General features: G+C 47.1%; 1 protein-coding gene across 2 annotated transcripts in view; it reads right to left on the reverse strand.

Annotated features, from left to right (window-relative positions):
* Window positions 1–10,498, reverse strand: part of DYRK1A (dual specificity tyrosine phosphorylation regulated kinase 1A) — a 74,229-nt gene extending 63,731 nt beyond the window's left edge. Inside the window, exon 1 of one of the 2 annotated variants that reach the window (XM_066314171.1) lies at window positions 10,055–10,498. The gene's annotated coding sequence lies outside the window, so the exon portion shown is untranslated. The remainder of the gene's footprint in view (window positions 1–10,054) is intronic. The other variant, XM_066314172.1, reaches the window with a different exon arrangement.
* Between the last annotated feature and the right edge of the window lie 307 nt (window positions 10,499–10,805).

Genomic DNA, 10,805 nt, shown 5'->3' on the forward strand with positions numbered 1-10,805 from the left:
AAGTTTTATAAATGTCATATCCATTGAAATTCAGGTTTATTCATTGCATTCTCACATACCAGGAGGTGAGCACACAGAAAACAACCTATCCAATCAATCCAGCTAGCCCAAAATGACACCATTTACTGAAATACCCCATCACTTCTCCCAAAATTGAGGGATGAGGATCAAATGGGAAAAGAGGTCGCAAATTAAAAATCAGCATTTTTTTTTAAGACAAACTCAGCTTGGGAAAAAAACGAGTTCAAACCCTAATTCCCCCAAATCTCCAAGTAAATCCTAAATTCCTTGAGCAGACCTCTATGTGGATGTGCTGAGTCACTCTCCAACCTTAAGAGGCTGCTTCTCCAAGTTACAGAGCACTCAGAATACAAACTCCAGGCAAATGAAACTGCAAATGCAAAGAGCATCCTGCTCTGGAAGCCTCAGACACGGAAATCCCTCAGCTCAGCTCCGCCCGCGGCGTCACCCACGGACTTTGGGCACTCACCAGGTGAGCAAGGGAAACACAGGCTGGAGATGAGGAAAAAAGTTTTTTATGGAATGAGTGATAAAGGACTGGAATGGTCTGTCCAGGGAGGGGGTGGAGTCACCATCCCTGGATGTGGTTAGGAAAAGACTGGATGTGACACTGGGTGCTGTGGTTTAGTTGAGGGGTTGGGGCTGGGTTGGATTTGATGATCTTGGAGGTGACTTTCAGCCCAGTGATTCTGTGACTTTGGGCACCCACCAGGTGATTTTGGGCACCCCCACATGACTTTGGGCACTCATTGGGTGACTTTGGGCACTCACCAGGTAAGCAAAGGAAATACGAGTTGGATATCAGGAAAAAGTTTTTATGCAATGAGTGATAAAGGAGTGGAATTGTCTGTCCAGGGAGGTGGTGCAGTCACCATCCCTGGCTGTGGTTAAATAAAGACTGGATGTGGCACTCAGTGCCAGGGTTTAGCTGAGGTGTTGGGGCTGGGTTAAGACTTGATTATCTTAGAGTTCTCTTCCAACCCAGTGATTCTGTGACTTTGGGCACCCACCAAGCGATTTTGGGCACTCACTGGGTGACTTTGGGCACCCACTAGCTGATTTTGGGCACTCACCAGGTGACTCTGAGGTGTCATCCAGTGATTTTGGTCACTCATCAGGTGACTGTGCACTCATTGGGTGACTTTGGGCACCCACCAAGTGAATTTGGGCACTCACCAGGTGACTCTGAGGTGTCACCCAGTGATTTTTGGCACCCACCAGCTGACGTTGGGCACCAACTGGGTGACTTTGGGCACCCACCAGGTGACTCTGGCCTGTCACCTCACCTTTTGCCTCTCACTCCCTCGCTGGAGAGCAGCTCAGGGAATTCTTTATCTCGTGCTTTGTGCATGGAAAGCACACCAAGCTCTGTGAGATGCCAAAAATCCCTGAATTCCCCCTCTTCACCCCAAAAACCAGGAGCTCAGGGCCTTAGGTCAGGCTGTCAACAGGATACAGAAAGTTTGGGTGGGTGGAGTTTTTTCTTTATGTTAGATCCTAATCACTGAAAAACTTTTCCATGGATAATACCAGAAAAATCCATTAGAATTTACTTGATTTAGATACTAAAAAGTGGCATGAGAAAGTCCCAAACCTAAAACCAAGTGCAGGGTCTGGACAGTGATCAATTACTACCTTTCACTTTAAAAAATTACATTTATCTATTAACTACATGATAAAAGACACTTCAGAGCACCAAAAGCAAGAGAGAATTCTCCCTTTTTTTTTTTTTTTTTTTTTTTTTGTTGGTGTTTGAGTGCTTGATTTAGTTTGGGATTTTTTATGGAAATAATGAATAAAGTCAAGTGTAACTCCACAGAGACAGTCCAGACTGAAATGTTGGGAGGAAGACCATGATACCAACCTATGGAATATAATCCAGACCTGTTTTCTCAGCTACATCAAGGAAGTTTATGTATTTGGCACTGTCAGGTTGGGAGTTCAAAGGTTTCAGAACACACATAATGACTAACACAAAACTCAGAAATTGCATTCTGGGCCCACTCTGTGATTGCTAAAAATGCAGCTCGAGCTTCAAACCACGACCCTCAGATTCTTTTGTTTTATGCAAACAAAAATCATGCAAAGATGAAAGTTAAGATTTGGCTTTTAAAGTAGCAGTGGTCCAGAGGAGGAAAAAGAAAAAAAAAAAAACAAAACCAAAACAGCAAAGCAGTTAAAGAAACTCGTATCAGAAAATATCAAGGAACTTTTTTTTTTTCTAATATGGAAGTCTGAACATCAAATTCTTCATCCCATATTCAAAGTCTTATAGAGAAATAATCACACATTCTCATATTTCCAAAAAAATTAGGCAGGAATTACAAGACTCAAAATCTTAACACAAGAGTGAGGCCAAGACAAAATACTGAGTTATAGTATTTAGGCCTAGGATTATAATTCTGAGGCAGAAAAAAATAGTGGTAAATATTTAAAAAATGAGGAATGACATGAGGAAGGACAGTTAAATCCCCCCTCTCTCTCAGCAGACTTTGGAAATACACATTGAAGGACAGCAAATATAAAGTGAGGAAATCTTTGTCACATACACACACAAAAAAATTATTGGCTGATCTCAGTCAAAACAAGTTCCTGATTTAAAAATAAAAATAAACCAAGAACTGGAAGTTGTTACACTGGACAGAAAAGGAGGAATAAAAGAAAGGAAAAAACCCCCAAAACAAACCACCCCAAGACTGAAAACCTCCTGTGCCTCAGCATGTGAGCCTACCATGAACTTCTCAGCACCAGGAGGAGGTTTAATGAACTACTCCAGTGTGGCCTTTCCTTTATTTTCAGATTTTTTTAGAAGCTCTTTTTTTTTAGAAGTTGTTTCTTGAAATAATTGGGTGCTGATTAAAAACATCCAGCAGAAAACTAGAATGAAATACTTGCTTTATGCAGGTGTAATACAACCATTATACAATAGTTACACAACTCTTTCTTTGCATAATAAGAAGAGGAAAAAAGTGGGTTTTTTTTAAACCAGACTTCAGAAGAGAGAACTTGATAACACCACAACTTGGCCGACTGGTTTTCTTTGCTTTATTGGACTTCTGCAATAAATTAAATGGAAATATTGTCGCAAAAACTTGGGTTTGGGTTTAGTGTGTGGCAATAATCCAATAAATAGGCACTGGGTAGAACTTTCAAACTCGCTTTTAGAAATCTGTGTCCAATTCTAAGGGTTCCTTACAGGAGAAAAGCATTTCTGGTGCCCATCACGTGGAGCAAAGTCCTGTGGACCCCCGAGGGAGACCCAAAGCAGTGAGAGTTGTCAAGAAGCACCAAGGAAAGCAGTGCAGAGCCTGAGCTCCACCTGTGCTCCTGGATTTCTCAAGGTTTCAACGCCGAGCTCATAAAGTTTTAAAATGTCCATGCTGTGAACACGACTCTGGTTAATTTGACTCCACAGAGAGGCAGAAATGAGCGTTGTGATGGGTGAGAGACTGCAAGGCTCACAAGGACCCTGCACTGTGGGAAACGCAGCTGAGAACATCCCCAGACCAGCCCTGCAAGGAGCAAGGATCAACCTTCCTGAAGGGCCACATCAGAGAAGTGATTTCCATTCACATCTCTAGATGATGAGTTTTACACCTTCTATCATGAAGCTTTTGTCCAGCAGACTATCAAATGACAATAATTACCAGAACTCACAACCTTTTTATTTACAGGAGAAAACCCAAACCACAAACACAGGGATTTCCCCAAGGCTGTCCTAGAAATTCTGTAGAGAGCAGCACGTGAGGAATGGACAGAGATCTCCGAGTCAGGAAATCTGACACAGAAAGAAATAATTCTTACTCCATGTTGTAAATACAAAATAAAACAGAAATCAGATGCCAAGAAAGGTCTCTGATTAACACAAACTGAAGCAATTCTTTCAGGCCCTTATAAAAACTTCACCTTTATAACACAGGCTCTTTTCACTCAGACTTCAACTGACTCATTTGTGACGCTGTCTCCAGTAGAGACAGTTCACAAAAGATTTTGATTCGTTTAGAATTTAAGCTTTATAATTATTAAATATATACTAAGCTTCTTAAAAATAATAAACCATCACAGAAAGTTTGAGGAGCTACAAGAGTCTTTCCAAGTGAAGCTGTAGTAAGTGGGTAGTTGCAGGGCAGTTACTGCTACCCAGAGTTGCACCTACTGCTGCCTCTGATCTTGGGGCAAAGATCCAGGGAAGTTTGGAGCCTTTGGTTAGAGCTTGACTTCAGCCAAAGTTTAAAAACTCTGTCAGGGACAGAGGCAGTGGGACCCTCAGCAGGTGACAAGACACAGAGCTGTGGGGACAGACACAGAGGAGAGGTGGTGACATCCAGAGGGACCTGGACAGCCTGGAGAGGCTGTGAGACCCTCACGGAGCTCAGCGAGGCCAAGAGCCAAAGTCCTGCTCCTGGGATGGGGAATCCCAACCACAATCCAGCCCTGGGGAGGAGGATTGGGGTGTGGGTTGGTGAGAAGCTCAAAATATTCTTAGCTCAGAATTTCTTTCCCTGGGCTGGGAAAGGCGGAATTGTGTCCCTGTGTCCCCTCAGGTGAGAGCCACCTGCAGAGCTGCCCCAGCCCTGGAATTCCCAGCCCAGGGAGGACGTGGAGCTGCTGCAGAGAGCCCAGAGGAGGCTCCAGGATGAGCAGAGGGCTGGAGCAGCTCTGCTGGGAGGAAAGGCTGCCACAGCTGGGATTGTTCAGCCTGGACAGGAGAAGCTTTGGGCTGAGCTCAGGGTGGCCTTGCAGGGCCTGAAGGAGCCCCAGGAAACCTGGAGAGAGACAATTCCCAAGGGCTGCAGGGACAGGACACAGGGAATGGCTTCACACTGAGAAATGACAAGTTCAGGTGGGATGTTGGGAAAAAATCCTTCCCTGGGAGGGTGGGGAGAGGCTGGGCTGGAATTCCCAGATTTGCTGTGGCTGCCCCTGGATCCCTGGCAGTGCCCAAGGCCAGGTTGGACATTGGGGTTGGAGCAGCCTGGGACAGTGGGAGGTGTCCCTGCACATGGCACTGGATGGGTTTTAAGGTCCCTCCAACTCAAACCATCCTGGGACACCATGATAAAATCTGATTTTATCCAGCTTTGGCAGGAATGCTCCTTTTCCTGCACAGGGCCTGCCACAACAATCTGAGTTTCTGAAGGCACCTCTGACATTGACAGGAAGTCACCCCAAGTACAAGAGCACAGAATTCTAAGCTTAGGAACATCTGATGATGTTGAGAAATGTGCATTAAGCTGTTATTCCACAACACTGACCCAGTGTTTGTCATACTGATGAGTAACTTGTATAGAAATGAAAACTACCCAGATCTTGTAACATTAACAAAGAAATCAATGTATTTCAAACACTAACTCTGGCACAGCATTACATTAATGCCTAATTATCCACAAGTTGGAAAGAATAACAATAAAGAAGCCAGAATCAGACATGATCCTGGAAAGTTACTGAGCTTCCAGTATCAATCAGATTTGGAAAGAGTGCCTGGAAGCTGATTTGTCTGTGACCACACACACCCCCTCTATGTATTTAATGTGTAAGTCCTGTTAACACTGCATTGAAAAACAAGAATATATGTGGTTCTACAGCTGTTTGCAGGGGAAAAGCTGCAGTCACAGTGTGAGGGAACTCACAGTGACCAGGGAAATACAGAACTGAGGAAGCACCAACACATTCACTTCCCTGGCAGTATTTCTCTCCTCTTTTAACCCTTCCCTCCAGTTGGAACTCAGACCTCAAACTGACACCAGGGACACAAAACTGCTCCCTCTGGAAAGGATGTTCCAACAGCACCACAGTAAATGAGTTATTAGCAATTTATGGAGTTCACAGAAGCACAAACCATGAGTTGAAAACATACAGGGAAAGGAGATTTGGAATGAAATGTGTTTGCAGTCAAGAAATCACAAAACCAGTTTGGGATTCTAAGATTTAAAAGTTTCACTGGCAAGTTCAATTTAATCATTAGAATTATTTACTTTTGCTTCTGTGAACTAGTCATCCTACTAATTTGATGATTTTTTTTTCCCAGCAACTCAACAAAATTCAGTCTAATTTTTTTCCCCATTATTTTTTTGAAGGAATGACTCTGCCATCGATTTGTACATTTCCATCCCTCTCTTAGTTCCCCGTCCAAACAGTTACGAAAAAGAAAGAGGAAACTTTTCAACACAAAGAGGTATTAATGTATTATTAACTATTCCTTTAACTGACTCACAACACAGTCTATTTTTATTCGCCTCTGGGGGAAAAGAAAAAAGGGGGAGAAAAACAAGAATACTTGGAGGCTTTGGAACTTTATGGAACATCAATTGAAAGCTTGGTCTCTCACATCCGGAACAAAACCGACACTTAAAGGTTAATTTTACTTTCATTTACTCAGTTTCACTTTCAGGTACTTGGTGGTACCCAGAGCCTGGACAGTGTTTACAAATAAATGTCAGCTCTGGTGTTTCACCTCCAGAGCCATTTCCCTGCTTTTCCAAAACTCCCAGCCGGAATTTCACTGGCTTTGTTTTCATACAGGCGACTGAAGCAGCACCAGAGTTTCCCCACTGTGGGAATGGATGCAGGCAGAGCTGACTGGGAATTGTCTCCCACATTTCCCTGGCCCTTCAGTGGGGATTCTCCCTGAAAACTCCTAAGGACAGGACACTTTGCAATAAATGTGGAGATGATAAAACCTTTTAAAGGGTTAGGAGAACCCAGAGCCCTGCTCTGAAGGAATGAAATCCATTTGGCAGCAGCAAAAGCAGTGCAGTTATTTATCCAGCCCTTCTGAGATAAATGAGAATCAAATGCAGAATTTCACCTTCCTTCCCCAAAAGAGGAAAAGATGGAGAAAACAATGGATAAAACAATGGCTAATCACTGCAGTTCTGTTGGTATATTGGTGTCACCTTGAAGAGCCAGCCCTGGAGAGCACATATGGAACATGTCTTTGTGCAAGTAACAATCCCTCATTTCCCAAAGTTGCTCCCGTGGTTTTGAGCCAAGCAAAGACTACAGTTCCCAGAAGCCTCCTCCTGAAGGACCCATGGAGGTGAGGAAGGGAAGGAAGAGCATTCCCTTTCTCCTCATTACTCCTCTCTCCCCTCACAAGCTCACAAGAAAAGCTCAGCGAGGTTTTTTGGTATTATTTCAGATAGTCTTAGAACCAAAAAAAAAAAAAAAAAAAAAAAGAACCTTCACTGCATAAACATCAGAGTCTGAGCAGACAGAGTTATTACATAATTTCTGTGTAAATGTAGTTCTTACCAACCTCTTAGTAAAGATGAAACTGTAAACTCAACAAATAATGTATTGTGCTCAGTTATAAAGACAAAAGCAGCAGTTCTCTGTAAATAATCCTATTCTACAACAACAGATCTATTTACAAAAGGATTTCAGAAGTTATACAACTCCCATAATATAGAGGTATCAGAAAGTTTTGTAGTTCAGTGTGGAGAGCAGCTCTCCAAATGACATTCCAAATGACCATGGACAGGCTAAAGAGATCCCAGGCTGCAATCCTCACCCAAACCCACGAACTGTCACCACAACTCCCAACCTGCAGCCCCACAGCCAGGCCTCAAAACACCTGAAATGAACAGGTTTTCAGAGGAATGCCCCAAAGATAATCTAATTATAGCAACAAAAAGTGCCTTTTTGGGGACCAGGAGGTTTTAGTCCTCGAATCAGCACCCATCTGAGCCCAGATGAGGCTGTGAAACGCCTGCATGGCAAAGAAAGGCTCCGGTTTATTGTGTGTTTATTCTTTTCACATGCCACCTGAGCAGGTGGGGCAGTTCCAAACGTGACTTTAAGATGTGGCACATGTCAGCAAGCCTGTCCTAATGAAATGTCACTCCAAAAGCTCCTACAAGGCAGAGTTATTTTCATCACACCGCTGATGTTCTGCTACTTTTGTTTAAACTCTCAACCAGTTTGCAGAAGTGGCTGGTGGCCATCACGTGTTTAATTCCCCCAGGTTTCCAACCTGGAAAAAAAAAAATTCCCGGTGAGTCCCTCGTTGTTGGACACGAGGAAGGGAACCCTGCCCATAAATCGGCACTGGAAGGGAGAACTCTTGGCTGCTGCGAGGTAAAATTATCCTTGTCACTGTCCAGCTGGGGGGAGGGGACACCAATGACAAGTCCTAAATCCACCCAAGGATTGATGCAGGAACTGTAACACTCGCTGCTGCCCTCAGCGAGCCTACCTGGGAGCCTGGAAACAATATCAAACTCTTGACCTATTGCCCTCCTGCCTTAAGAAAAACCCGCTGGCTCTTCAATCCGGAGCAAGATGTTCTCGCTTCACCCAAGGAATATCCCAAAGCCACGGATTCAACTCAGTAAAGCTTCGCGAAGTTGGACGGAATTTTTAATTCGCAGCAGCAAAAAATGTAAATTTAAGGCTTCACACACATATTCTACTTCAGACTGCAAATAAAAAGTCTAGTTCTAAATAATTCATGTAAGCCAAAAACATGAAGCGCAGCCTACAAAAGTATCTATATATACACACACACCAAATATATATAGATAATAGTTAACAAATACTAGCTCCGAGTTATTTTTAGGGTTATTATTCTAATTCTATGAAGTATAATTAATTTTCCAAAAATATCCAACCTACAGGAGTTGGGGGTAGAGGGGCGTGGAGAAAGAGAGAAACAAGTTTACCAAAACTTTTAAGGGCTACAGATTATTCCAAGGAGGGAAGTGAAATTCTGCTTGGTTACAGGCAGGGCATTAAACACTTCCAAGAAATTAAATGTTTGCTCATTTATCACCAGATATCATCTACGTGCTCTTCAACTTCACACACCTTCCTTGAGGAAAAGGTGAGGAAACGCCAAGAGGATGATCAAAACCCCAAAGTTGTTAACTTGGACAAATCCAGGCCCCCATGAAACTCCATCCACCTCAGTGTGACTGCAAGCACCTCCTGGCAAAAGTTAACAGCACACCCTCGATCGGATTCAACCAGGAGGGTTGTCAAAAACACGCTCGTCGATTTATTTTGGAGTCAGTTACTCCGTCTTTGTTGATTTGAAATAACAATAAATGTTTATTTCCCCCGATGGCTGTGGAGTAACAGGAGAACTCAGTACCAGCAGCAACCTAGAGGCATGATCAAAGAACCCCTCCGTGGGCTTTGGACGGGCTAAACCCAAAACTTCAAAGGCGACTGCGATCCAAAACCACGCCAATTTCTAAATTTCCAATTCCAGGAGTTTTAAATGCGTCTGGCGATCCCGCGGCGGCGGGAGAGAACTCTGGTCACTCCAGAGGAGCAGCCAGTGCACCCGAGAGGAGCTCCGATTCCTCCAGCCACACAAAGCTGGACCCCTAAAAGGCTGCGGCCAGCGACTGAAATATGGAACCGGGGAGTCATTAACGACGGAAAAGACCTCCGAGATCATCGAGTCCAGCCTTGTCAAGCAGACCAAGGCACCGAGAGCCGCGTCCAGCCTTTCCTTAAGGACCTCCGGGGACGGCGCCTCCGCCACCTCCCCGGGGAGTGCCCGTGTGTCCCTGTCTGTCCCTGCGCCCGTGTGTCCCTGCGTGTCCCTGTGCCTATTCCCAACGCTGCTCCCTCCTCCTCCCCACCCCCACCGGAGGGATGACAGGCACCTCGCTCAGGTAACTCCTTCCCCATCTCCCTGCACCTTCCCCCAGCCGCCCCACCGGCCCCTCACAGGTGCCGGGGCATCCCAATCCTCCCCTACAACAGGTGATGCTCCGAGTCCTGCCGCCCTCCTCGCCGCCGGCCCGGCCCGAGCCCTCGCACCCGCCCACCGCAGGGCGTTGCGCATAACACCGAGAGGCTCCGGGCGAGCTCCCTTCCTCCATCGCCGCTCCCAAGGCCCGGGAAGGCACAGCCGCCCTCCAAGGGGAAAAAGGCCGCGGGCTGCGGAGGGGCGGGCGGGGATGGATCCCGGCCCTGCCGCCGCTCCCGCTCTAAGATGGCAGCGAAGCGCTGCGGCCCCTCCGCCGCGGGCCCGGGCGAGGCGGCCCCGGCTCGTCCCGCGGTGCGGCGTCTCACTCACCCGTGCGGCGGCTTCTCCCGGGGCGAGGCCTTCTCCCGCGGCGGGGCGAGCGCCGGGCGCGTCCTCCCGCTCTTCCCCGGGGGGCCTCGGCGGCGGCGGCGCCTCCTCGTCCCTCGGGCCGCGGCTGTGCCCGCGGTGGGAAGCGGAGCCCGGGCGGCCCGGCGCCTCCCCGGCCGGGCTCCGGCTCTTCGCTGCCCTCACAAAATGGCGCGCGGTCCAAACCTGCGCAGCGCCCGGCGGCGGCTCGGCCTCGCCTCGGCTCGGCTGCGATCGGCGGCCTGAGCCCCGGCCGGGAGCGCGGGGACAGCGGCGGGGGGAGCGGGAGGAGCGGGAGGAGGAGGAGGAGGAGGAGAAGGAGGAGGAGGAGGGGATGGGGGGAAGCGCAGCGCCGTACCGAGCCCCCGGGAACTCCTCGCTCCCTCCCTCCCTCCCCCGCCTGCCAGCCGCTACCTCCTCCCCCTCCCTCCCTCCCCGCCCGCTCCTCCTTCCCTCCCTCCCTCCCTTCTCCCTCACGAACCGGCTTCTCTGCCCGCACCGCCGCCGCCGCCTCCAGCCCGGCCGCCGATCCTCGGCGGGACCCTCGGAGCGCACTTTTTTTGCGTCTCTTCTTTTCCTTTCGCGGTGGAGGTCGGAAGAAGGAGAAGAACAAAAAAAAAAAAAACCACCTAAAAAAATAACAACCCGCGAGATTCTGGCGAAAACAGAGCTATTTGCTCCTTTTTTTTTATTATTATTGTTTTGGTTTAATTAG

This window comes from Sylvia atricapilla, chromosome 2 (genome assembly GCF_009819655.1).
Source record: "Sylvia atricapilla isolate bSylAtr1 chromosome 2, bSylAtr1.pri, whole genome shotgun sequence".
NCBI lineage: Eukaryota > Metazoa > Chordata > Aves > Passeriformes > Sylviidae > Sylvia > Sylvia atricapilla.